Raw genomic sequence first — 26,904 nt, 5'->3', positions numbered from 1 at the left:
TGTGCTCCCTCTTTATTTTGACCACAACTGTCTCTGAATGCGTTGATTCAGGATGCATACAAATATGTTTAAGCCACCTTTTCATGACACTTTTTAATCTGCAATCATGTTTCCACCACCTAAAAACTCCTGAAGGGTCCAGCGTTTGTGAAAAAAAGATTGTTCACAAATGTTCCAATCTTTGATTTTCATCACCTCTGAGTTTGAGTGAGGTGACTTGGGAGGTGTGGTGTCAAGAAAAGCATGAATATAAGCTTGAACTGTGCTTAAATCAAATCATTTTAGCTGCAGTGATGCATTTATAAACCCAGCGCCTGCAGAGGGTAATACTGAGAGGGGGAAAAAAAAAATATATATTTTTATTCCAGATGTTCTGTTTTATAGTTTGGTCACCAATGGGATTGTCTGAGGAGCTTCAGGATACATAAAAAAAAATAAGTTGAAGCTGTGCTTGTGTACAATTTCCTTCACCCAAATCCTGCAGAAATATCTTAAGGAAAATGTTTAACAAACTCTCTTCTCCTCTTTATGAGGTGATTCGGGATGCTGCAATTTGTCTGGAAAAATGGTGGGCGCTTAGACATCCCACCTGCCCCTCGACTGTTCGGGTGTTCTTGAACAAGTTTCAAACATTGAGGTTGAATAAAAAATAAAAGACTGCCAAGAGAGGGAAACAACCTGGTTCGTAAAATAAGATTTGTGGTGGGCAAGTGTAGTGAACGTCTGCTGCGGGGAAGTCCAGCGGTCCTTGAGTGTGTTTAAACCCGTCTGAGGAAAAACGTAGTAAAAATGTCTATATGTACTTGCGGTTATTTCCAGTTTTACCTCTGCTTTTAGAAAAAAGAAACATCAAATATTTGCCTTCAGATTGGCTTTGTTTGCTTTATTTCCCCCTTTGCTTCAACACATGCTGTAGAGAAAATACTCTCTCTCTATGTTCTATTTTTCCACTTAGCTTTGAGCATCATGTGCAGCATATATGACACACACACACACACACACACACACACACACACACACTCCTGAGTGGAGGGCTCCGGGGAAATAGAGCAGAGAGGAAGCTACGTGCCTTCGCCAAGCAAGGGCTGTCTGGTGTCATGGCAACCAGTGCAGATTACCCCACCCTCCATCACTCAGAGAGAGAGGAGAGGAGGGATGAGCGCGCACACACACACGCATCCATGAATGTATAGGAACACGTTAAAAATGTTGCACAACATCGTAAATGCTCTTACATGATTCATAAATAATCTTTTTAAAATGTGTCAGCTTTTCAGACTGTAACGTCTTTTCTGCAGCTGTAAACTCTTTAAAAATAAGCTGGAGGAAGAAATGGAGAAGGAAGGGAGGGAGAGAGTGGTGCAGGAGAAAAAGGTGGAGAGGGCCATAAACATATAGTAGAGCTAAATACGTCTGGGGGATATACTGTTATTAAAAGCAGTAAGGTTATCCGACGAGCAGCTTTACTGTGGGGGTGGACAGTTAGCATCGCGCTAACGCCTTTCACGCCGCCAGAGTCCTATTGAAAGGAATTTAGCGGGAGATATTATTCTCTTAAGTGTGTGTGTGTGTGTGTGTGTGTGTGTGTGTGTGTGTGTGTGTGTGTGTGTGTGTGTGTGTGTGTGTGTGTGTAGGTTAATGCTGCAGCCTGAGGAGGAGAGGAGAGGAGAGGAGAGGAGAGGAGAAGAGAAGAGAAGAGAAGAGAAGAGAAGAGAAGAGAAGAGAGGAGAGGAGAGGAGAGGAGAGGAGAAGAGAAGAGAAGAGAAGAGAAGAGAAGAGAAGAGAAGAGAAGAGAAGAGAAGAGAAGAGAAGAGAAGAGAAGAGAAGAGAGGAGAGGAGAGGAGAGGAGAGGAGAGGAGAGGAGAGGAGAGCAGAGGAGAGGAGAGGAGAGGGGAGAGGAGAGGAGAGGAGAAGAGAAGAGAAGAGAAGAGAAGAGAGGAGAGGAGAGCAGAGGAGAGGAGAGGAGAAGAGAAGAGAAGAGAAGAGAAGAGAGGAGAGGAGAGGAGAGGAGAGGAGAGGCAGTGATGCATGGACGAGCTGACAGCCAGAGAGGGAAGAAAAGAAGGGGGAAGGAGAGATAAAATTAGAGTCTGCATCAGGGTAGAACGGCCGAAGTTTGAGATTTTTTAGGAAAGCAAGAAAGAGAAAAGGGTGTGGAAGAGATAAATGACAGCAGCAAGAAGAGGGAGAGGAGGAAGAAAGGGGGGGGGGGGAGTAGAGGGCGTTTGAGGATATCGCCTCCGAAATTGACTGCGGCACAGCCATCGTCCACGGTTACATCACAGCTGAGCTCAAACTCAGGATGAACCCACCCCCCTCTCTCCTTCATTCGCTCCCTCCCTCCCTCCCTCTCTCTCTCTCTTTGTCTCTGCCAACCTTAAAGCACCTCAAATCTAACTTTTGACCGTTTGGCAATTATGCAGAGATGACTGAGTGTGTGCGATGGGATGTATCATTGTTTAATGGGATGCACCGGAACGGCATAAGACTGAAATCCCGAGGAGACGTTTGTCGACTCTCTGGCTTCCTTTTGTTTTTTAGCGCTGCAGTCATCAGCTTATAATCAGCTGCATCACATATTTAAAAGATTGTATCTTTCATAGAGGAGCAGTTTGTTATTAGTAATCAATTAGAATCACTACAGCCTGTGAACACCAGTATGAATATTATAAGTTTAAAGAAAAGTCTGTATTCATGCAGTGATTTCAGTCTGAACGTCCTGCTGTTTCCCGGCACACACACACTCATACTACGAGCTCTGCAGGAGCAGGCGAGAGTCCAGAGCCCAGTCGAAGGTCACCTTAATCAACACCTTCTAATTCCCATCTCTTCAATAAATCAGCTTGTTCAGCGGCCCGATGCTTCAAAATCAGATCATCTGGACTCACACCTTATGTCACTTCTACACGGACATGGCTCTGCAGTCAATTTAGCAACTTTAGTATACAACCTCCAATAAGACAGAAGAAATACAATTGGCAATGTCTATTTTTAACGTGCAGCAAAAGCTAGCTAAGAAGCTAAGGATGCGTCTTTTTCAAATTGTTAATATTAAACATACTTACGATCTGATATGTTGTGTGTGTGTGTGTGTGTGGAGGGGGGGGGGGGATTATCACTTGAATCAAAACGAAACAAAACGTGAAAGTGTATGAATTGGATTAGTTTCTTCTGATGGTCACTTTACAAAGCAGCCTCTGTCATCAGTGTGTGAATGGGTCGCTGTGTCTTGCGGTGTAAAAAGCGCTCTGAGTAGTCAGAAGACTTTATAAGTCATTAAGACCCCAATTTATGTAAATCAGGGCTCTGGTTTAAACAAAAAATGCCAGAATTCAGCTTGCAGGTAGCAAGCAAGTACATATAAGCATGGCAGGTTGAAATTCAATATTTGACCTTAATCTGTTTAACTAAAAATCACACGTTTATGATGATTACACTGATAGAATAACCTGTGTTATCTCCTCCCCTTACAGGAGCTGATGTGACAGACTGGAACCCACACATGACACCTGACAGTAATCTGTAAGTACTGATATGTTATAAACTGATTCTATGTCGGATGCATTGGTCAAAGTTTGTCGGCCTGCTGGCTGTCTCTTGTATCAGTGTAATCAATGACACAATGCAGTATAAACAGCTCTGTAGCGTCCTGCAATATTTCAACATGCTGCATAAATTAAATACAAATCTAAAAACATTTTCATGCTCACTTTCTCCAGAGTAAATTCAAACTGAAATTTAAAATGCACCAGTTAGTGATGAGTCATTATTTTCTCCTGGGTGATATATGAATTGGTGATCACGTCTTTGTTGCAGCTTCTACATATGAGGGATTTCTCCACATCATTAACTGAATATATGTATGTTTTAGAGCATTGGTTGGACAAACAACCAACATATCACACATGTGCTTAAAGAAATTATAAATAACATTTCTAAAGAACATTAAACATCAAAATAAAGTGCATATTCGCATATTAGTGAAGGGTTTCTAGCTAATTTACTACTTTACTGTAAATAAATCTGAGATCAGATCAGCACATCTATGCGTTTATGACCTCAGAGAAAAGCCAAGCTATTCCCTCACAAATCTGAGCAGATCACAGATATTATCTGAGATATTTCTTCAGAATATAATCCCCCCCCAGCTATTAGATTTTTTTTTCTCACTCTGACCCTTATACACAGTCATTCCTATACAATATATCACTCTAAGCGATTTTTATCATGTGTTAGTGCTTTATTTGCAACCCCTATCTTCCCCAGCTGACAGTGGACATGTCTCTTGATGTCAATCTCTGCTGCTGCCGTCTCAGCGTTTGATGTTCCAACACCTTGCCGTTTGAAATCCTGCACAGACGCACAAGTCTGTTGAACAGGATTTCAAAGATTCAAATGTCACTTTCAGCACGGTTAGCATGGAGGATAAGAGCGTTGAACACGTCAGGTTTCTGTGTCTGGCTCGCTGTGTGTCTCTGTTTGATGCAGCTGCTAGCGTTCTGTGGTCATCGCTCTATAAATACAGCAGCTGACTGACGGACCCTGCAGCAGCTGTCTGCCGTCTCATGAAACATGGACACATAATGTACACACTGATGGAAACGGGCAGAAACACATGTGGAGTGTTTATTGTTGTTGTAAAAAAGATGGAAGACCACCGGCATATTTCTTTATTTCTTTTTCACGGTCATCCTGTGACGCAATCTTTCAAACAGTCCCAGCTTCACCTGTTTAATAATTCAGGCTAATTCTCTTTGAGCTCAAATAATTATAGATTTATTTGGGCCGGTAAGATCATATTAAATCCTCTGCTCTGATTTGGTTAATGGCCAGTTGCCGGTCTTGCTGAAATATGGGTCTCGGTAGTCCAGTTCTGTGATTTGATTGGTTTATTTCTTTTGCTTTTTTATTCACAGTTTTCATTACAAGACAGTCAATGGGGTATTTTTTTTGTCTGGTTCCAACCTTTACATATCTGATTGTGTTTGGATCCAACAAGATATTTGTGAAACACAAACAGCAACAAAACTTACTGATTGAGGCAGAGGTCGACCAGCGACCCCCAGGTTCTGACGGGTAAAAAAATACTGTTTTTGTCAATGGTGCAATATAGCTGACAACATGTTTTGGTTGAAAATGGCATCTTAAATTAAAAGATGATTCTTGTATTTTTAAAACTTGGTTCTTGTTTGACATATTTCAGGGTCTAAATGACTAAAAGGTTAAATAAGAAGGACGTTTTGGAACTACTCCAGTATAGTTTTTTTTATTTAGCTGTGAAATGCAACAAAACCCTTGGTGGCAAATTAAAGAACAGCCAGTCAGAGTTTTTGTTTTGGGCACTGACAGGCTCAGATTGTTATTCTTAAGCTCTTTTCACACATGCACTTATTGAAATTTCAAAAAAATGTCAGGACAGACTTCCCCTAAAATGTTCCTGACCTGCCTGTTCACACATTCACGCACCACAAAAACAGCATCCAACACTATATTGAGAGTTTTTGTCTACACATCAGTGCTTCATGTAATCGGACTTCTTAGAGTCTCAATGAATGAGTAGTAACAAACATAGTTGCATACAGGCATGGTATGAAACTGCTTCACTATACAGGCAAAAGGATTGCACCTGTCGCTCATTGGTTGCATCTCATTAATGTCATCAACCCTGCCCTATTACTTGTGGTGAATTTTCCTGACATGTCCTGCTGCATTCACACATTGGCTCAACCCCGGATTCTTGTGGAAATTTTACTCTTGGGATTGCAAGAAAAATTCAGGATAAACTAAAAAATGTTTCCCTTTGCATGCATAAATGCAGCTCTTCCTGAAAGTTTCAGGAAATTATCAGGAGTTTTGTGAATCTGATCTGTGGCAACACCAACCGTTTCTGACAATATTACAGAAAGGATCCCTACTAAAACTAAATCCTAAAACTAAGACCTCTTTTTTCTAACCAGTAACAGCCTTTACATACATCACTTGCGCCCCCTCCTTTCTACATATCTCCTTTCAAAGCAGCCAGAACCCATTGGCAAAATCAGCTTTCTCGACCTAAAGAACACAGAAGTTGATTGTCTACCTTTAAATCTACGAGTTTGTTTGTTTCTTTTATTGTATGATTCTGATGTTTTAAATGGTTGGTGCAGATCTTACACAATATTTGTGCACCAAGCGAGGCAGCAGTCGACCAAATTCTTCTGTGTTCTTTAAGGTCAAATTACTGTAATCTTTAATGGAAGCTGGTGGCTTTAAAAAGAGAGCAATGTTACAGCCGTAAAGGCAACCAAAGCGGTGGATTTCTGCAGGGATCTTTTCTGTAATGTCGGCAGACCTTTGACCCTGTCAGATTGAAACAAGTGGATAACTTCGATCAGACGCATTTGCCTGATCACAATTATTATTGCAGCCATTCAAGCTTCCTTTTGCAGGAAAGTATTTCAGCAATTCAACAACTATGTGCACCTTTTAGTCAATTAGACCACAACAAATGTAAAAACAATAATGCCCTGCTTCAAAAACACCAGATTTCCTTAAAATGTTATTTTTTCTGTCAAACTGGACAGTCTATAGAAAATATTTTCAAGCTAAACAAAACGTGCATTTTACTGCAAGAAAGACATCCCCAACAAAGACCAGTGAAAAGCATCAACAACTTTAATGCAACGTTCTTTCTAGTACAATACGTATAAAGAATATATCAGTCCTGCCCAGTTACAGACAGTGGACAGACAGATCCGTCAGTGGTCTCCTCCTCCTCCGTCTAGCACACATGACAGCAGAGAGTGGCAGTGAAACAATGATGCGGATGTTGAGGATCCCACATTTATCCTCCCCATTCAGCGCTGCAGCAGCTGCACAGACATAAGGAGAGGCATCGTTACGGCGAGCTGAGGACTGTTAATAGGCCCGCGACGTGGGGGGCCTGCCAACTCCGCACGGGGCTCATGAGAGGAGAGAGGAGGGGAGGGAGGCAGAGCACGAGGAGGTCACAGGGTTAGGGAGGAGGACAAGATGTGGGAGGAGTGTTTGAGACAGGAGGAGCAGAAATGAAAGAGTTTGTGTACAGTAAAGGGTGTATTTTTATCTTCCCTGAATGGAGGAACATGAATGAATGCGGGCTTGCTTGCCAATTTCTCCCGCACAAATGGCTTCAACCCAGGAACATTTAAATGAGGAAAAGATGATTGCAGACAAACTACAGAAATCTGCATTGGCGCAGCATAAGATATGTGCATCCATCCACGGCTGCTCTCTTTAATCGAAATGTTTTAACCTGGTTCGTCTTACTCTAAGTGGCCACAAAGTCAGTTATCGTTTCATTAACAGCCATAAACTACATAAGGCTTCGATGGAAAGGCCTTTACCAAAAGTTGAAATATAAATGTCAAAACTTCAGCCACAATAACCAAATCCCAGAACAAGACTAAAACCAACAATGACTCTGTCAGTGAACTAGTATGTACAGTATATGTAGGCTATGTGTGTGCTTGCAGTATGTGTGTGTGTGTGTGTGTGTCCTGGCCTGATGTTAGCCCCTTTAACACCATACTGGCGTCAAAAATTGAGGTGCACTGAGCTTGGCAGCCAATCAGAGTATTTCCATCACCGAGCACTCTGCTGCCGTTTTAAGTATGTTCAATCCAATGTGGGAAGCCGTCAGCAATCAGTGTCTGACGGCGATTTATGTGTCTTAGAATGGAGGCGGACTTTTGGCTTGTAGCCAGGTACAGTAAGTGTAAAATGACTTCAAGCTAAGAATTCCCTTTCCGTATGTTCAGATAATTTAGATCACAAGCAGAGTTAAATGTACACCTCCAGATATGTCTGCAAAATAAACACTCATTCTTTGGTTCTTGAGGAGTGGACAAAACTTTTAAAATGTTTGTTCTTCTGATGCATTTTAAGGAAGTTAGGGAATTAGGGAATCCAAACGCTGACTGGCTACACAGGGTCACACTAACATGTCTCTCAACTAGAACAGTCTGATCGAGAACGAATTGTTAGCTTCACCTGAATGCAGATATCTGTTAATAGATGATTAGTCTTTAGATTATTGCCAGATTTTACCTTTTTATGTACAATCTGTTAATAGAAATGATGCCCAATCTAGCTAAATCTGAAGTTAAGGGCCGTCTCGTCCCTATATCTTAAAACCAATCCAACAAAATCAAATGAATGTTCAGAAGGCATGTGGCTGTATGGAATAACCCAAAGATAGAGCTACAACTTAAAAGCCTCTCTCTGGCTATTGTCATGACAGGTTGCAATATAAACAAGGTGAAATGTTTCTAATCATTTCATATAATTAGTTAAAACCTGATTTCAAGATGTCGTATTTTAAGTGTTTCTAGCCCCATGAACTACAGACCTTTTATATTTTTTGAACCATCCTAAGTGCCTGGACCTGGATCATTTCTACCAATGTAATTAGGTCTTATCAGGATAGTTTTTGAAACCTTGAATGATTTTTAATGATATTTTTTGAATTTGCATTGACAATTACTGAATACTTCTTACATGCTTACAAGACCTTGTATAAGTTAGAAGGCCGTTTGTGTGTTTGGGTTTACATCTCTTTAGCAACGCTTGTCTATGAAAACAGTCTAAGGAGCTGTGTGGTTGTTTTTATATTCTTTTGTATCTTCGTTCTTAATGGAGCATAAATCAGTTGAGTGTTTTGAGTTTCTGGCAGCAGTCGGTGTGTGTGTGTGTTGTCATCGGAGCCTTCTCTTGACCTTCACAAGGTCCTGCTCTGCGTACGTGCCACTCTTTCATTAGCACTCTCATGTCAGGAGTTTATCGTTTTGCTTCTGCAGAGTGAAGTTGGAGCTGTGGGTGTGGCCTGCAGACATTTCTTGTATAGAACATGATTGGCAAAAAATGTGCACAGCTTGTTTATTTGTGTATAATGTGCATGTGTGTGTTTCTCCTGCTGGTGCCGTCCAACTGAAGGTCACACCATCCCCATGCTCGGCTTCATGGAGGGCTGCCAGTGCTGACGGCTGCTGCTGCGGCTGCTGCACTGTGTGTCTGGCACATGCCTCCCCCCTCTGCAGGGTATTGATTAAGTGGCACAGTAATACCTTACCTGCTGGAACCAGCCAATACCAACACAGCCGACGCTCCATCAGCCAATACCAGAGCACCAGAGCGGGGAAGAGGTTTGGAGAAGCTGGAGACAAACTGGCAGCCAGAAGACAAGGGGTGTTTTTTTTCTTTTCTCCTCTGGTGAAAAAAAAAATCGGGAGAAAGTATCATGGAGGAGGAGGAGAAGAAAGAGTGATAAGATGGAGGGTGGGTAGAAAATGATGGGGAGAGTGGAGGGTAATGAAGCAGGGTGAGATGGATGTGTGAAGGAGGGCCATTTTAAAAGAGAGCGATAAGAAGAAAGAAACTCAGAAGGAGAAAAAAGGAGAAAACAGCTTCTGAAAAAACCACCAGGGACTAGCAGACTGGAGGGAAACAGGCGAGGAGGCTGCATTCATGATCACACACATACACACAAATATTTTGAGCTGTTTCAGGCTGGTTTAATGAAGCTGTCAAGATGAAAAATGAGCTAGTCAAATCTAATAAGTGGAGAAGTTAGGAGGCAAACTTTTCATGCAGAACTGTGAAGGAAAGTTTAATTCTGTGCTGATGAGCTGGAGACGTATAGAATTCATCAAAGAGCTGAAAATGATCGTAATTTCTCTATGAGCAGTAAACTAGAGACTGATTTGTTTGCTTAACAATTAATCACAGTATCAAAAACCATCATCGAACAATAACTTGCAGAATCTGCTGAGAAACTGAATGAGTTTCCTCCCTCTTTTAGCTCTGATTGTATTAACCAACTTGTTAGTAAAATAGCTTACTGCTAAATGTTCCACCACATTCATTGGAAAGAAGTCATCGGCTATTATCTCTCAGGAAGATGACCAATATTTCAGGGCATATGGCAAAAATCAAAACAGCGAATTACAGATATACAACCCAAGGATGGCTTTCTTTTTGCATCAAAACAACATCTTGAGATGCAAGAATTGAGTAAGAGTTGAGAGAAGACATCTGTTATCGTACAGTTTCAAAAGTTTCCAGCAAACAGTCAGATAAAAAGTTAAATTTTAGTCACACGAACATGAACCAAAACCAACTCAAAAGGGATTGTTTGCTACCCATCCGACTACAAGGGAAAACTTCCAATTCCTGAATGTTTTTCCACCTCACTATAATTAGAAATAATTCTGCAGTTTGGCTCTTAGCAGATTGTTTTATGAGAGTTTGCTACTGTGCTACATTCTGGTCAGAAGAGCTACATTGTTGGATGTGTAGTGTAACGAATTAGCTGTACATAGTGGTGGAAGCCTTACACAAATTTCCAAATTTCAAAGAAAAACGTTATAAGGTGTTCAGCCAATGACTGAGTCTTCAGGAGGATTGGCCCAGTCAATTCAATACATTTTCCCCTTCTGACAACTGAGTCCAGGACTATGGTTTGGGTCCTTTGGTTTGCGAAAAAATGTATGGCCAACATTACCAGGTGAAAGCATAGACTGTATAAAACATGGACGCAGTCTCAGTGATGTCACCTATTGGTTTCTGAGGTAGCATTTTGAAGACGAACGATGGCGGTTGCCATATTTGAAATGCTAATTCAACCTAACTTTTAAACAATCTAGAAACAGGTATAGAGGTGGAGCTGAGGTGGACCTTTGGCCTCGTGGCAAACAGCTTTAATGAGCCCACCTGTCAGTCAACTCAGCCATACCCCTAATTATACAAATACGTAGATAACTCTTGCCCTAATGTAATCAAAAAAACTTAGCCCCATTATACCAGAAAAGAAATGCACTATAAAAACAGAAACCAGGTTTTGTACCAGGATGCAAGCAGGTTTATTTCTGCTGTAAAATCTATGTTTTCATATGGGACCTAATGGGGATTCTCTGCTTTTGGAGCCAGTCCTCAGGTGGACACTTGAGGAACTGCTTTTTTTTTGTACTTCAGCATTGACTTCATTTTTCAACACTGACGTTGCTGAATGGTTAAATTAACGGTTTTCTTATGAACTCGTTTGCGTATTTCATATTTGCAAATACAAAAAATACAGTTTTATTGAGAGTTATGGGCTGCAACTATTGTGTAAAAAACCTCATGGTAATGACAATAAAGGAAAATAATTACTTTGACTTCTATCACAGAAGTCTAAAGACCACAGTTGTCAATGTAATCTGTTCGTCAACACAACAATACTTGAGTGATGATCCCATGTTCTGTCTTGTATTACAGATAATGCATGAACCAAATAAAGACTGGTGCATCATGTCCAGGACGTTTTGTTTTATGAGAATCACTTTTACAAATGCAGACTTTGCATCATAATCATGTTTCTTTTCTGATAATAGTGCTATAAATGGACCCACTGAAAACAATGGTTTGACATCAGAGCTTGAATTGAAACACTCTGTGATTGCCAGAATAGTTTAAACTGAATGAGCAGCGGTCTCCAGCAATAAAATGCTAATCACACAGTAATAATTAGATTCAACTGTTTAATTTTATGGTCTGTCTCTGTCTGTCAGACCTTCACTGTCTCCTGAACGTCTCAGAGTTCCTAAGCTGTCTGCTGCTGCCGAGGCATATTAGTCGGCGTGTGTGTGTGTGTGTGTGTGTGTGACTGTGTGTGTGCACCTTTAGTTTGATGCATATGGGTTTGGTCGCTTTTGTGTTTGTGTAGGCGGGTGTGAAAGCTTGCAAGCAAAATGCCTTCTACAGGATGTCAAATAAGGTAATGACAGACTAAAGACGGCTTCACAGAGCTCTGATATCTGTATTTCAATGTGTGTGTGTGTGTGTGTGTGTGTGTGTGTGTGTGTGTGTGTGTGTGTGTACTGTATGCATAGCTGTGTTGGAATATTTTATATAAATCTAGTGACACCCTATAACGTGTATACAATCTTATGAGTTTGTTTTTTTCTATTTTAAAAAAAGAAGGGAGAGGGGTTGTGATGGGTGTGGCAGCAGAACACAAAAATATAAAGACATGAGGGTAAATGTAAAAGCACATGTGTTGGTGTGTTTGAAATCTGTAAAAGCCCTGTATGAAAACCACACCCGAGAGACACATCAAATGAAAGAAAGCAAATAAAATCACTGATTTAACATAAATATATGTGTTGAAGAAGGTATACAAACATGAAGCATTCAAGCTAAAGCAAAAACAAGAGGAAGCAAAAGTGACCAACATTAAAAAAACAGAGAAATACACAGCATTCGCATTTCCATTAGACAACATCAATCTCCAATATTTGATAGACAAACTGATGAGAATATGTTTTAATCAAAGGCAGACAGAGATTCTTAACCTGTCTAGTTGGGTTATTATGTTAATTGAGATGATTATGTAAATAATATCCAAACAAAAAAGATAAATGCGAGAAGAAAAAGGAGACAGGGGAGCAGACAGAGTCAGACAGACAGTCAGACGGGGGGGGGGTGGGGGGGTGGGGGGGGGGGGTGTTAACTCGCCCTCCTGTTGTAAAATCTTTCTTTGATTGTCGGTAACACACACTCCCTGATGTATGATCCATCTATATTCTTAGTGATAGCTCACAGCCCTGCTCGTGCTATTTTGATACTCCAACAGGGGATGAAAGCTCAGACGGTTTTGTTTTCATCTATTTCTAAATATACACTTTGTTTAAGTAGAGCTCCAGTGGTTGGCAGCTGTATGTATTGTCAGCCTTTAGATGAGATTCAAACCTTTATACCCACATGTGTTCTTCCTGAAAATTTTGCAGCAGTAGTTCATAAAGGTATTGACATTGTATCATTGAATTGTACTGAATACATCAAATCTGACTTTTTCTGGCAGGATTTGCTAAAGGAACTAGTAAGCTAGTCAGCTGGGCTTCCTAAAGATTCCACATCAGGTTCAAACTGCAACCACCGAGGCTGCAGACTGAAGACAACATTTTAGTGTCGGAGACTGCAGGTCCTTGAGTCACCACTTGAGGCTGGTCCTGAGTCATTCCCATTGACTGTAAATATTAATGGACGAAGCCTGAGTGACAGCACCTACCTGTGACCGCAAGGGGGGGGCGGGAAAAGCGTCAATGGCGGTCGCCATGCTGGAAATGCTGTGACACCCGAACTTTCGCTCAGCCAAATGACAGGCTAAGAACTGGAGCTGAGGCAGGTTTAAAGCATCCTGAAAAACAGTTACACTGCTGTTTGTCAGGAGGTCATGGTCACCAATTATCACCAGTGGGAGTCAGGATGTCATTTCTGTGGATTATGTACAGTATATAGGTCCTCTCAAGAACAGTACAAAGTGCTTTACAATAAAAGATTAATAAAAAATACATAAAATACAGATAGTTACAATAACAATCAAATTCAGATCACACACACAGGTCTAAACAAATGGGCCTTCAACTGCTATTGAAAAATGGCCACAGAGTTCACAGTTTTGGAGCAACAACCTGAAAAGCACAGTCTCCTTTAGTTTTAAGTCTACTACAAGGATCAACCAGCAGACCCTGATCAGAAGACCTCAGAGTCCTGCTAATGTTGTGTGGCTTCAAAAGTTATTCGATAGAAGCAGGTGCTTGACCATGTAGTCCCAAGAATTTTAAACTGGATTCTGTTATTAATGGGAAGCCAGTGCAAAGACATACATGTAAAGATTGGACTAACATGAGACCTTAGGAGATCTGGTCAACAGCTTAGAAGTATTATTTTGGACCATTTGTAGGCGATTAAACGATGTGATGCTCAGATACATAGAAAGAGTATACCAGTAATCAAGTCTTGATTAAACAAAGGTATAAGTAATCGTCTCTAGCTCAGCTCTGGATACAACAGGTCTGAGTTTCGCTTCGTTTCTTAGATGGTAAAACAGAAGTGCAGACCAAACTGTTCACATGCTGGTCCAGGCTCAAAGACCGACCCATTTGGACACCTATACTGTAAGTTACACAGGGCAGGTTTAACAACAGAATATTCAAAACCAGACATCTCTTCACCTCAGGTACAACACATTCAGGAGCAGCGATAACAACCTGTTGTGCCGCTCTCATCTCCAAATATGGTCATCTCCAAAAAAATCAACATGGCAGTGGACAAAAAGCCAAACTGGAGACCTTCAAATCCAGTCGACAAACCAATCAGTGATGTCAAAGTTCCACCCCAAAAAGTTTTGCTTCTTCGATTTTCTCTTTCATCTAAGGCTTGGTTGCTTTTCTACGATTGGTCAGTTGATGTTTTGAAGAAGGGAAACACATTTTAAAAAAGAGAGGGTAGAGGTTTGCATTATATGAAGGTTAGACATTTTAAATTGAACAAATACTTTTTATTGTCTACATATGAATAGTAGCTCCCGTGTTTTTGAAATTACCATATGGTGTTTTGATCTAAGAAAACCTGAAGCATCTTGGGACAGTTGTCATGTAGATTCTTTTAATCATGTTTTTTTTAGTCTCACTGACCTTGTCGAACTTCATTCACTTAGTGAGCGCTCTCTGCTTTCATCTCGTCTCTTCTGTTCGGTCTGGGCCTTGACCTGCTGCTGCCTCTTACTTAGTTTCCCCTCCCTGTCTGCTAATATTCAGGCTTTTACCTCATACTTTATATAAATGTTGATTTTTTTTTTCTACTTGTTGCCTCCATTTAGGGGAAAGGAAATAATTGAATCCAAGTATGCTTCAGTAATCTGTTATCAAAGTGTGTTTTTAATAAAAGAAGTTCAGAGCGGCTCCAGGCACTCTTTCACAAACTGCATTATGAATATATTTTTGCACTGTGGCTACCGTGTTAGACTGAACCCTCATTTGGCCTTTAGGTGCTCTGCAAAATTGTGTTGCTAAATATGTAAAATCATAGTTCACAAGGTCTAAAAATGTTGGGATAAAGACGGTAACCACTGAAGAACGGATTGGTTCAGTATATCTCGTATCCCAGGCTCATTCTGACTGGTCAGAAGGTCAGGAGGAACATATTTGATTCTTCTTGTTCTGATTGCTGTTTCATTTCAAGGTCAATATGTTAAAACTATTTACTATGTTTTTTTTTTTTATAAATGGACAGGAAAATACTCTTACTATGGGCTATGGAAATGTTTTGCTGCAATGCAACATGTTGGCGGTTGGATTCCAAGCCAGAGCTAATGTCGAATCCATCCTCATTTTCTTTAATCCTGAAAAATTGAGATAAAAAAAACAGTATTGGGAAGGGTACAAAAAGTTGCGCCAATATCAATATTTGGACTGTGATTTTAATAAAATAGAAAAACACTTGTCACTTAAGATTCCGTTTTTTGCAGAGCTTTCAGATTGTTCTTTTTTCTGATTATGTTGACTTTCTGTTTTGTGCTGGAAAGTCTTTAATTATATTCTACATTTTAATTGCAAACAGCATTTAAAGCAAATACAAAAAGGCAAGGGTCTATTTTTGCTGTAAAATTCTGCACAATTCTATGATGTCTCCATGTTTGCACAGACTTGTGCAGACAAACTGAGCCGGTGTGATAGATGTGAGGCTGCAGGGTGGAGGAGGGGTGAAGCTGCCAGACTGATAAACTGACACGAGGAGACATTTCTCTCTAACAGTTCATCTTCAGCTCCTGACAGAACCTCCTGTAAGGTGACCTCACACACACTCACAGCCTCTGTATTTCAGTGCACACTCTCACATGAAACAGTGGATGCATGTAAAGGATGATATGTAGTGTACTCCTCTGAGTCTCCACAGATGTGTGAGATATAGACTCAACACTCAGACAGCCTGACAGCCTGAACCTGCAGCCTCGCTCTGCTCTGCCTGGTATGCATGCAGCAATTGTGTTTTTTGTTGTTGTTGTGTGTGTGTGTACATTTTTCTGTGTCTACTGTATGTATGTGTGTTTTGCAGTTAAAGAACAAAGGATCTTTTGTACAACAGGCCCGTGGCTTTAACTTCTCCTCACCCATCACAATGCGTGCTGCATGTATTTTCATGTGTGTGCTGTCCACATGTGTGTGTGTGTGTGTCTTTCTCGAGTGTGTATCCCTGTGGAGTGCAGCTCTCGCCCCTAGGCTGGGCTGACTTTAGCCCTCCTGCTTTTTGTCAGACCCGGCTCGCCTCTCTGTCCTCTGGCTACGATCCACCAGACTTGTGCTGCAGTGAATGCTAATCCCTACTCCTGACAGCTCCTTTAAAGAGCAACACCAGCATTATCAAGAGGTCGGCATTACAATTTGATTCCAAAGAGGGGAAATTTAACGAGCTGACAGAACAAAAGTTTAGTATAAAATAAAGTCTCTCAAAGAGTAGGATAAAACGTCAGCAATGAATGTACTGCAATTGGGCTTGGTTTAGGCTAGTTTAGGTGGAGTGCATTTTCTTTTTAGCATTTTAAGCATTGTAATTTTTCAGATGATTGTTTTGTGAGTATGAAAAATGTTAGTTCAAATTATTTCTGATGTTACCACAGTTTTCTTATCAGTCCACAGCCTATAGCTTTGCTTACTTTAAAGATGTTTTCAATGAAACCAAGTACAGTATATTCAATATAAAACATATAGAGTGAATAATTCTGCTAAAATGAACCCTTTTGACCTTTCCTTATGGGAATGTGCATGGATATGACCATGGTGAGGTACTCAGAATGCTGCTTTCTATTTCTGTTTATTAAATCATATTTAGCATTGTGCATTGTTTACATACTGCAGACGATGCTAAGAGTGTAATGCACTCTCTGCTGGAAGAAGTATGTAATGTCAACATTTTTTTTTAAAGATTTTTGGGACTTTAATGTAGAGATTAGACAGTGGATAGAGTTGGGAATAAGGGAGAGAGAGACTAGGGAATGACATGTGGGAAAGGAGCAACAGGTTGGATTTGAACCTGGGCTGCCCGATTGGATGACCGCAGCCTCCATACATGGGGCGCGCACACTTACCACTGCGCCACCAGTGCCCCGAACATTTGTAAATCACTCTATGCATTGTTTGCTGCATCATACATTATGTTTGTGAAAAAGTTCACATGCAAAATGTATTTGCCTATATCAATGTAGTCTCGATCCTGGGTCATGCATATTGCACCAGTTCTGTCTCAGGAGGCAAAACATGACGTAAAACGGACAACTCAGAAGTGTCCGATGAAGCAACAGAGTCTGTCACTTTAATGACAATTATTGCCCGAACATTTTCTCCTTTACATTCTCATCCCACAACTTTTTTCGTACCTACCTACAGAGCTACATACTTCAAAAAAGTAATGGAAGTTACAATCTTCGCTCGCAGGATTTACACCTTCTAACCATCCCTAAAGCCCGTACTGAATTAGGAAAAAAGGGCGTTCAAGTATGCTGCTCCCTCTTCTTGGAATCGGTTGCAAGATACTTTAAATCTTCAGGAGCTGGTTTCCTTGAATGTTTTTAAAGGTCGTCTTAATGATCTGGAGGCAGAAATATCTGACTGTAGATGTTTTAGCTAACTCGTATTGCCCCTTTTTGATCGCTTTGTTGCTGATGACTTATGAATGGTTCTTTTTGTGATTCCTGTATTTATGTTTGTTGTTGTTAAGTGTTTTTATGTCTGAAACCCTGTAATTGTGCTGCTGCCTGTCTTGGCCAGGACGCTCTTGTAAAAGAGATTTTTAATCTCAATGAGACTTTTTCCTGGTTTAATAAAGGTTAAAGTTCTTGGTGGCTGGCAGGAAAAATTCCAGTTGAAGTAGGAGTGAAATGCACTCTCACACATACACACAGTACACGGCCATGTGTAATCCCATCGTTTGAGCTGCCCATCCCTGTGCCATGTGTTTGTTTGTGTTGTATCTTGTTCCTGCTGCCATATGCTATCCGCCACCGCTGGTATCACACTCTGCGGCAGGCCCTCAGTAGCCTGCTGTTCTCTGGGCTCGGCTCGTCTTGTCTAAACAAAGCCTGCTCTGACAAACACGGTAAAGTTCATGATGAAAGTTACAGAGCAGAGAGAGACTCGTATTTTTTTACTGATCCACTTTCCACACAGACATGCAGCACCGTCAAAGTAGCCCTTTGAAGATCTGCTGCAGCCATTAGATATCGAGTAGAAGGCTGAATGAGAAAGCTCTTCTTAGTGCTGCATTTTAACAAAAAGGGATTTCATACTGGTGATGAGGGGAAATTATTAAAAGTCTTCCAAAAACTTGAAAGCAGGAAAACTTACTGCAGCATTTGAACAATAATGTAAATGTTTGTTTTCATCTCACAAGGTCAGGGAGTTGCTCTGATATCGAAAAAATGCCTCCAATGGAGCCTATAAACGCATGTTTGGGTATTGGCAATACGCACGTTTATACAACTAGCAGCTGCTACAGCAAACACAACCTTTCAAAATGTATTCCAGCTCTCTTCTTGGGCTTTTAGAGGCTCTGTTACCTCTGCATGAGAATCCTAAGTGTTAAGGATTTGTGCTTCCATGCTTAAGGTCTGGTAAATGGTCCCACCTGTTGTTAACTTACCACACAGCCTTTTGGATGCTCTTCATTTGGCTAGACTTCGACAACTTTATTTATCCAAGAGGGAAATATGGTTCCACAACAGAAGGAGATTAATCAGAGACAACAAACAAATCAGTATTTGACAAAGGTAAGCATTGGCACGCTGATACTCTTGTGTGATCTCTAGCTTGCTTACCAGGCTCTGATATGTTTTTCTATCATTGCTTGACATACATTTGAGACATAATCACGCAGACAATAACTTGAAACTAAACTTTCTAACAAAGGAGAAACGAGGAAACTCAACAGTCTGTCCTCTGTCCTGGCACTCACAAACAAATCATCATGCTGCAGCTTCCCTCCGTATCACTTTGATCATCTTCCTTTTAATTAAAATCCGAGGTTACACAGCAAGTTGAGCTTTACTGCCAGCAGTGACATATCAGATAGTTGCCAATCGAAACCGCTGTTTTAGAGCCATGACATTTTTTTTTAAAAGCACGGTTAATTTACAGACTGGAGATACCATAGTGGTCTCAACATACTTTTTTCTCCTTAAAACTCATCTGAAAAAAGTGGGATTGTCTTATTTCCATGGGGTCGAGACTAATATTAAGTTCACAACAATAGAAGGATAGCAATAGGCGTTTTTCAGACAATAGAACTTTTTTCATAGTTCTAGGAACTGTTGGAACTTTTCTATTGATTCCTCAGCGCAGGAACTATGAACTATTTTAGTTCCTAGAACTCCATCTAAGAGGAACCCTTTCAGCCCCTGCTTCAGAGTGTGTACCAATGTGGTGCGAATGCAGACAGACAAAAGGTCTGTGGAAAGATTGCAGGCCAGCCGCTCCATGGACACTATGAAGCAGCCTACAATAAAAACATGCTAAGATTGGTTAAAGGCTCATGTATGTCCTACATCTGATACACATAAAGATATGAATGAAGCCTTCTGTCTATTACTCTGCATTCCCTTCATTCGTTCCTCAGATATCACGTTCAGGAGCACAGGTCTGACTTACAAAAAAACATTATTCCTGCAAGCCCCCGGCTTCTACCAGCGCTTAGGCATGAAAATGAGTTTCAGTAGTGAGGTCAATTGTTTCCAATCTGAGCTAAGTATGACAACGCAAACCATGTCACAGAAATCTAATGGAAAACAGGAAGCCAGATGGATCAAATCATGTGAACATTTGCAAGTTTCTCATTTAAGAAACATGTTTGAAAGCTGTTCCACTCTTAAGCATCCTCCTCAGTACATTTCCTATCATCTGTTTCCCATATGTCCCATGATAACTGTATTATAGAACTGTGCTGATCTGTTAAAATAAACCACGCACTGTCAAAGGAATACAAATTTGAACCACTCGTGGTCCTCTTACATAAAGCGAAGGCAGGATAAAGTTTGCTGAAGTCATCAGGTTCTTTGAAGAGAGCTTTGGTAAATTTATGGACAATGAAAAACTATGTTTGAAGGACTTGAGTATGGGCGCTTGACAGTACAAATACTGCAGATGGTATAGTTTTTGTCAGTGCTATAAGGACTTTAAAGATGTGAATGTGACCTCGAAAAGGCATTCATGTTGTGTCTCTCCAGAGTTTGTGATTCTTATTTTTACACCTCTTATAGTGTTGATTTTGTCCGTATAGACTACATGGACGTATTCTACATGTTTGTTTCTGAAGCAGACTTTTCTCATTTTCGTTCAACCTAGTACAGTGTTGCCAGACGGAAAATGCAGCAATATCGTACTACAGCTATAAAATCATTGTATTTTACTCAAAACTATCGTTCATTTAAAAAAAAAAGAAGAAATGTGCCCTGCACACAATATTGATTTAAATAAACAAACTAAGGAACACATTATCAAAGTAAACTGTTCTGCTCTGAGTGTAGCTAAGCTAGTAGCATATTAAGTTGTGATGTGTGTTTCCCTACAGTCTGTCTGGTACAAAGAGCCGCAGGTGTGAGCAGGGCATCAGGTGGTGATTTGATTGGCAGTTAGAGTGGAGGGTGTGTTGGGATGTGATGGCCTTCTCATGCTGATGTGATTGGTTGCTCTCAAATCCCAAACAACGTTTGGTTGTGGGGACATTGAAATGGCAAAATCATCGTACAGAGGGCAAAATGATGGTCTGAAATGATGATACAAATACGTTATCGTACATCTGTCCACACTGATCTAGTAACAGGCAAACAGGTGGAGCTAAGACTCATGACTAACAGCTACAACAGGCCCGCCCATCAGTCAGATAAGCCATGCCCCTTATTATGAATTACTCTTTTTTTACCCCGTTTCCAGTGTATGCTGATAAAGGCATTAGGTATTCGGGCAGACTTAGTTTATTTGAACACGTTTATCTCTGCTCAGTCTGGTTCTGCTCGAGGTTTCTGCCTCTTAAAGACAACTTGTTCTTGCCACTGTTACTTTGCTAAATGCTGCTGCTTAGTGCTTTATTCATGGTGGACTAATGTTGGTAAATAAATTGGTGTTGTACAAATAAAGATTGATTGATTGATATTTTTTTGCACTTCTGCATTGGCTATATTTTTTCAGCACCTAAGTTGCCACTTGATTTTGCCACTGACTGACTTTCTGACAACACAGTAAAAGAGTTTTCCCACTGTGGTAGATTTGTTTTTATTTAAGGAAAATCATTTTTATCCAGAAACAGCTGTTACATATCTATCTTCAAAGCAACCAAACACCATTAAAAAAAACACACATTTTGTTTGCAGGACTCGGGTATTACTGCTCTACTGCTGCCGCAATCAGTTGCTCGCTTTTTTGTTATTGTGGGACCCCTTTAACTCATGTGCTGTGCAATAAAATATCACAGTTTTTGTCAATGGAGCGTAGTTGCTTTGAAAAGAGTGATGCAACAGTTTCTGCTTTAAATGAAGCATCCTACCCTCAGACAAATATGTCCATTTCTGCAAGGATTCTTTCTGTAATGTTGTCAGACACTTAGAATAACAATCTGAGCATATTGTCTAAAACAAGCACTTTCCATGGATGAACTTCAATTGTGCACATTTGTCCTGAAAGTTTATGGCTGCTGTTTGAAGTAATCTCCTGAAGCCTATAGACCCTGAATCGTGTAAATGTAGGGCCCATGTTTAAGTATACCAGAACTTGCTTTTTATAATCTGTGGTTTCTCACTGTGGCTACAGGAGGGTTCTGTGGTAAATTTGTATCCCAAATGTTGGCATGGTAATGTTGCACGTTTGGAAACAACCCCGCTGCTTCCAGGAACTCCGAGAGGCCAACATGGCTGCCAGACGCTGCATTACATCACTTGAAAGTGTCTCTACATCGGATGGCTCTGACATTGGCCTTGGGTTATGTCGAAACCATGTGTTCAAAATAAACGAGCTAAATGCATCCCTCCCCTCAACTTATTTTATTTGAACTTGAAGACATGATCGGCGCTGCTGCTATTTTCAGACTCTCTTTATGGAGGTGTGTGTTTTTTTTAAGCATCCTTGGCAACTCTGATGATTGTCCTGAAACCAACCGGTATTCATTTAATGCACTGTACTTGTTTAGAAAAAGGGAAGGAAAAAAAAAAAAGAAACTCCTTCACTGGCGTCCTAGAAATTCTCTTTCAACTACTGTTGTGAATTCTGTTTGAAGCTCCGACTTGACAGCTTCATTTGTGAAGTGTCTCAATTAGGCAGAATATTTTTGCCGACATATCTCAACGCCCAGACTGTCTCACTAGAACATGAAAGCCCAGGCTTAAGGAAGTCATCACACACCTCAGCAGAGAGAGAGAGACAGACACACACACACTCCTGCATGCGCACACACAACCACTAAAAATAGAGGCAGCTATCCTGCTAACGCTGGTTAATGCTCCTCACCCCAGACAGTTTGATTTGCATATCTTTAATGTGCTTTTTTCTCTCTCTCTCCTCTCTCCATCCCTTCTCCGCGTTCCTCCTTCTTTCTGTCTTGTGTGAAACAGTCTGCCTCTCTTATAGGAATTCTCAGGAGGGCTTGCGGTGCATGTTGAGAGGGAGCTTTTTGTATCAGAGAGCAAGAAAAAAGCAGGCTGAAAAGATTTCAACAATTGTGGTAATTAGAGATTTTGGAAAGGCGAGATCCCCCCCCCCCCCCCCCCCCCCCCCCCCCCACCTCCCAATTCCACCCACCCCATCTCTCACTCTCTCACTTTCTCTCACTCGGGCTCTCTCAGGTCTTTCAGGCCACTGTAATGGTCTCCATCTGGTCTGTGAGGGGGGAGAGGGGGAGAGAAAGGTATTGAATCCCTGGGCTGTATAGGACAGCCATCTGGGCCGAGGCCACTCCCACAGATCTGGGGCCACTTCTCAGCTGTCCTAACCGACCAGCCGAAAGGCCCAGCAGCGGCCCCGACTGAACGCCGTGACCCCTGTCAGTTAGAATATCAACAATAGGTGCTCGCCTGCTTATCACAACAAGCCCACGTGAGTCTCCAAACAAATAATCAGCATCGCAGTCAGCTGGCCAGTAGTTTCATCCTGCTAATATTCACCATAGTGCCAAAAGGCTTTGCAGTGAAACCTGTCCTCATACAAAACTTCATATTATCTTATGTGTTCTCATCAGATCTTTAAATACTGACACTCTGTCACAGTGCTCTTGTGTCTTATACAGGTGTAGAATTAAGCATCTGTTCAGCATCTGGTTTAAGGTACCCATTAGAGTTTGTTCAAAGTTCTGCTTTAGATCATAACAACTGAACTACAAAAAAGTTTGTGTCAGGTTTTAGGCTCAAAACGACTTGGTTGTGTTCAGGAAAGTTATCATGGTGGCTGTTTAAAACAATTCAAAAATCTCTTTAATTGCTATTTTTGGACCATTCCATTTGTGCTTTTATCAGATAGGACAGAAAAACAATCACAGTTTTGATTCAGGACTTAAACCCTAGTCTCCTTGTGAAAAGTCCTCCCATGTTTGACCGTCCCATAGCCCCCAAACCACAACCCAAAGTGGACTTTATTGATATTTCTTCTGAAGCACTAAACCTCCCACACACTGGATGGCCAAAGTAGGGTTGTCATGACACCAGGATTTTAAACTTTGATCCAAAAATCAAAATCAAACGATATTGATACCTGTTCCAATACCACAGCAACAAATATAGAAGTCCAAGTCACCATTTTTTTTTTTTTAGCAAAAATTGCACAGAAACCCCTGCATGAAATGTCGCCATCGTATTTGTGCTGTGTTCTCTCTCTTTCACTTGCTGCAGGTTTTGGTCCAAATATGTCTGAAGATCTGAAGCTTTTTAAAGCTTCTATCTTTCAAAAAACAGAGATTGTACCGTCTTTAAAACACATGGTATCAAAAAGTGTCAAAGTATTGAACATTTTTGACAACATTTGGCCAAAGTATTTGCTCATAGAAAAAGTTTGCTGCAGAGTAGTTCATAAAATCTAACTACATCAGTATTTGACGCCTTTGGAATGAGAATGGGCTGGCTGCACAAGCAAACTGCACCTGCAGGCAAAACTCTCTTGTGCAAAATGTAAAAGATTAGCATCAGATAGCATACCAGAACGACTCCAGTTGGGCTCCAGTTAATGTACAGTGTGTCAACCAAACTAAGGGGATGCATCTATTTATTTGATTTTCAGCTATCTGCAACCTTCAACGTTTATCTGGTGGAGTTTGTTCAGGATACAGCCTTAAGGAAGAGAAAGGTGCATTTCTGGGCAAAAATGTTGCAAAAATGATACTAATGTTAGAGTGCTAAAACACTAGCGTTCTTTACATTATTTATAATATAAGTACAAATACTCCATATTTTACTCACTGTTCAGAGATGGTTTGAATATACTGTAATTTAGTTTAAAATTGCCGTGAGTTTATGCGCAACAAATTTGAGCTCCGATGAAACAACCTTCAAAAGTATACATGAATTACACATTTCCTTTAAAAACAACAACATCATTGTTAGGGAGGGTTTGCTGTGGATATTGATCGGCACTTCTAGTAGCCAATAGCATTGCAGTCTCTGGAATGAGTAAAGAAATAAGTAAGAAAAACGCAGTCATTCTTAATCCTTCTTGTGTTTTGAGGAAATAGAGTAGCAGTAAAATATCTTAAGCATTCAAACCAATGTTTGCACTAAAACTCGTCATTTAGTTCTCTGTGTGTTGCTGTTTTAGACTCGAGCTGAAGGTTCACTTTCTGCACATTAACACAAATAGTGAAGACGGAGGTTGTGTTTCTGTCAAGTAAGCGGAGCCTCAAGATGAGGGCTTTAGAATAATATATGGTAAACGCTTGACCAGACCACTCAAATGATGTTTAACGAAACACATAGCAGAATCTCAGACCTCGAGCCTCAGCTGTTTATTTATTAAATAACCCGCAGCCGTCCAAACGTCCAATAATCTAAACACAGCTTGATTTCCTTAAGAGCCCTCCAAACATAAACAGTCCGTCCTGTTAGAGCTCACTGTACACAGTATATTTATCCTCTTCATTTTAAATAAAGCTTCCTGCTGATCGGCTGCTCAAAAGTAAATAACTCCAAATGAAGCTGTGTCCTGGCATTATCAGCAGCAGGTATCATCTCTTTGAATTCAGTCAGATTTCCCAAACAGGCTCTGTTTATATTTTTGGGGAGTGAGTGAGTCGTTGGAGTGCGGCCCTGCACATCGAGGAAACTTACACCAACACCACAGAAGAAGAAATCTCTAGTTTTGGTTTTAACCATCTTCCTGGGCGCACACAAATAAATAAACCTGACCATAATATCCAGTACCAGTTAAAACTTTATGAAGCATGATATTGCTGTTTTGGATGTCATTAACCATTGGGACTGTACGATAGTAAGCCATTGCTTATATTGATATTTTAGCAAATTCTGATGTCACTTTTGGACTATTTCCAAATACTTAATATCCATAGTATTTGTTCAACCCAGACTGGAAGGTTACAGAAGTTTAAAAACCAGAAAATTATAAAAGTACAGACATTTTGTCAAACAAACAAAAACAAATCTTTTATTAGATTTAGCTATATTCACAAACAAAACATATATTGACGAATTAAAAACAATCAATATTGTTCCTTCTCAAAAAGTCAAACTATTCAGGTTTCAAACAGAGTCTCGATGGAATTTAAGAATTTTGTAAATAATCAAAAAGGACAGGCTACATTGGAATTTTTGGCATATTGTGAACAAAATAATAATAATATCAATATCATCCATTAACAGCTGTATCAGTGTTTTTTCTTCTTTGGAAAATACCAATCATTAAAGGATGAATGGAGTAAAACCCGACAAACATCTTTTACAGACTCTTTTTCCATCTTCTTTTCCAATAAGAAATCATTGACTCGGTCCAATCAAAAGCAGACTTAAACTAAACTAGGAACTTAAAAGGAGTTACTGGTGCTGGTGCTGACCTTTGCGTACAGGAACAGACCAGTCTATTAATTAAGAAGAAGTACTGGACCATGAAAAGCTCATATCACTGCTGAACCAAAATGCTTGAAATTGCTGCAGTAAACTTTATTGGCTCACTTTTCATTTAATGAGATTTTATACACGTCATTCCAACCCCTGAAATCTGTGTTTTCCCTCAGTTTTTCTCCCTTTTTGTTATTTCATACCTCAGCTCAGGGCTGACTCAGCACATTCATCCAAAGATCTGCAGAGAGAGTATCTCTCAGGATGGTCAGGGATTTATGAGGGATTGTGTTTGTGCGAAAACAGGAAAATAAATACGAGTCTGTTATTTGTGCTGATCAAATATCAAACCAAAAAGATGGATGTGCTTCGGGAGATAAGTACGTGTTGGGAATGGTTCAGCTTCAGAATTGGAAATCTTGAAGGTTGGCATCAGTTGAGTGATTGAACAGTGTAGAGTCATATATCACATGTCTGCTCAGTGGTTCATTTTTAAGGTCTTCAAAAGAGCTCAAAAATCAAGTTTTTCTATTTTGATCAGTTTCAGAATGTGAAATTGGATAATGCTGCAAGTTTTGAGATTATCCTCTTAATTTTTATATTGTCAAAATTGTGTTTTACATACTTTACTATTCCCTGATGTCTGGTTCACCCTCTAGTATTGAGAGATATAGAGGTATTGCTTCTCACACACATAGGCCCGGAAAACACACATGCACAAACAGGACATTTGGACATGCACTAATAGAGAGATGTCCGAGTCAATGTGACCTGGCACCTCTCAATTAACCAGACCAATGATCATACTTTTGTCCAAATCGGCGACCCTCCGGTCCCCAACTAAAGTCCCTACAGCTGGAGCTACTGACGCCCCAATGAGAAATGAAAAAGTCTGAAGCTGAAAGCTGCAGACTCTATTTATGTAACTTGAGAATACAGTTTATTCACAGATGTTCAAATTGTCCTTTTGATATATCGAGGGCTTTGTGGTTTATTTTTTTACGAGTTCATATAAATTACAGATGGAGAAGCTGGCA

The 26,904-nt window shown here is 40.4% G+C and overlaps 1 long non-coding RNA gene across 1 annotated transcript in view; it reads left to right on the top strand.

Moving 5' to 3' along the window:
• LOC132980108 (uncharacterized) overlaps positions 1 to 26,904 on the top strand; it is a 111,722-nt gene that overhangs the window by 34,908 nt on the left and 49,910 nt on the right. The window contains exon 2 of the long non-coding RNA XR_009674136.1: positions 3,474 to 3,522. This is a non-coding gene — a long non-coding RNA (uncharacterized LOC132980108). The remainder of the gene's footprint in view (positions 1 to 3,473; positions 3,523 to 26,904) is intronic.

The sequence above is a fragment of the Labrus mixtus genome, chromosome 9 (genome assembly GCF_963584025.1).
Source record: "Labrus mixtus chromosome 9, fLabMix1.1, whole genome shotgun sequence".
NCBI lineage: Eukaryota > Metazoa > Chordata > Actinopteri > Labriformes > Labridae > Labrus > Labrus mixtus.
The sequence above is the reverse complement of the archived record's forward strand: the minus strand, read 5'-3'. Positions and strand labels throughout refer to the sequence as shown.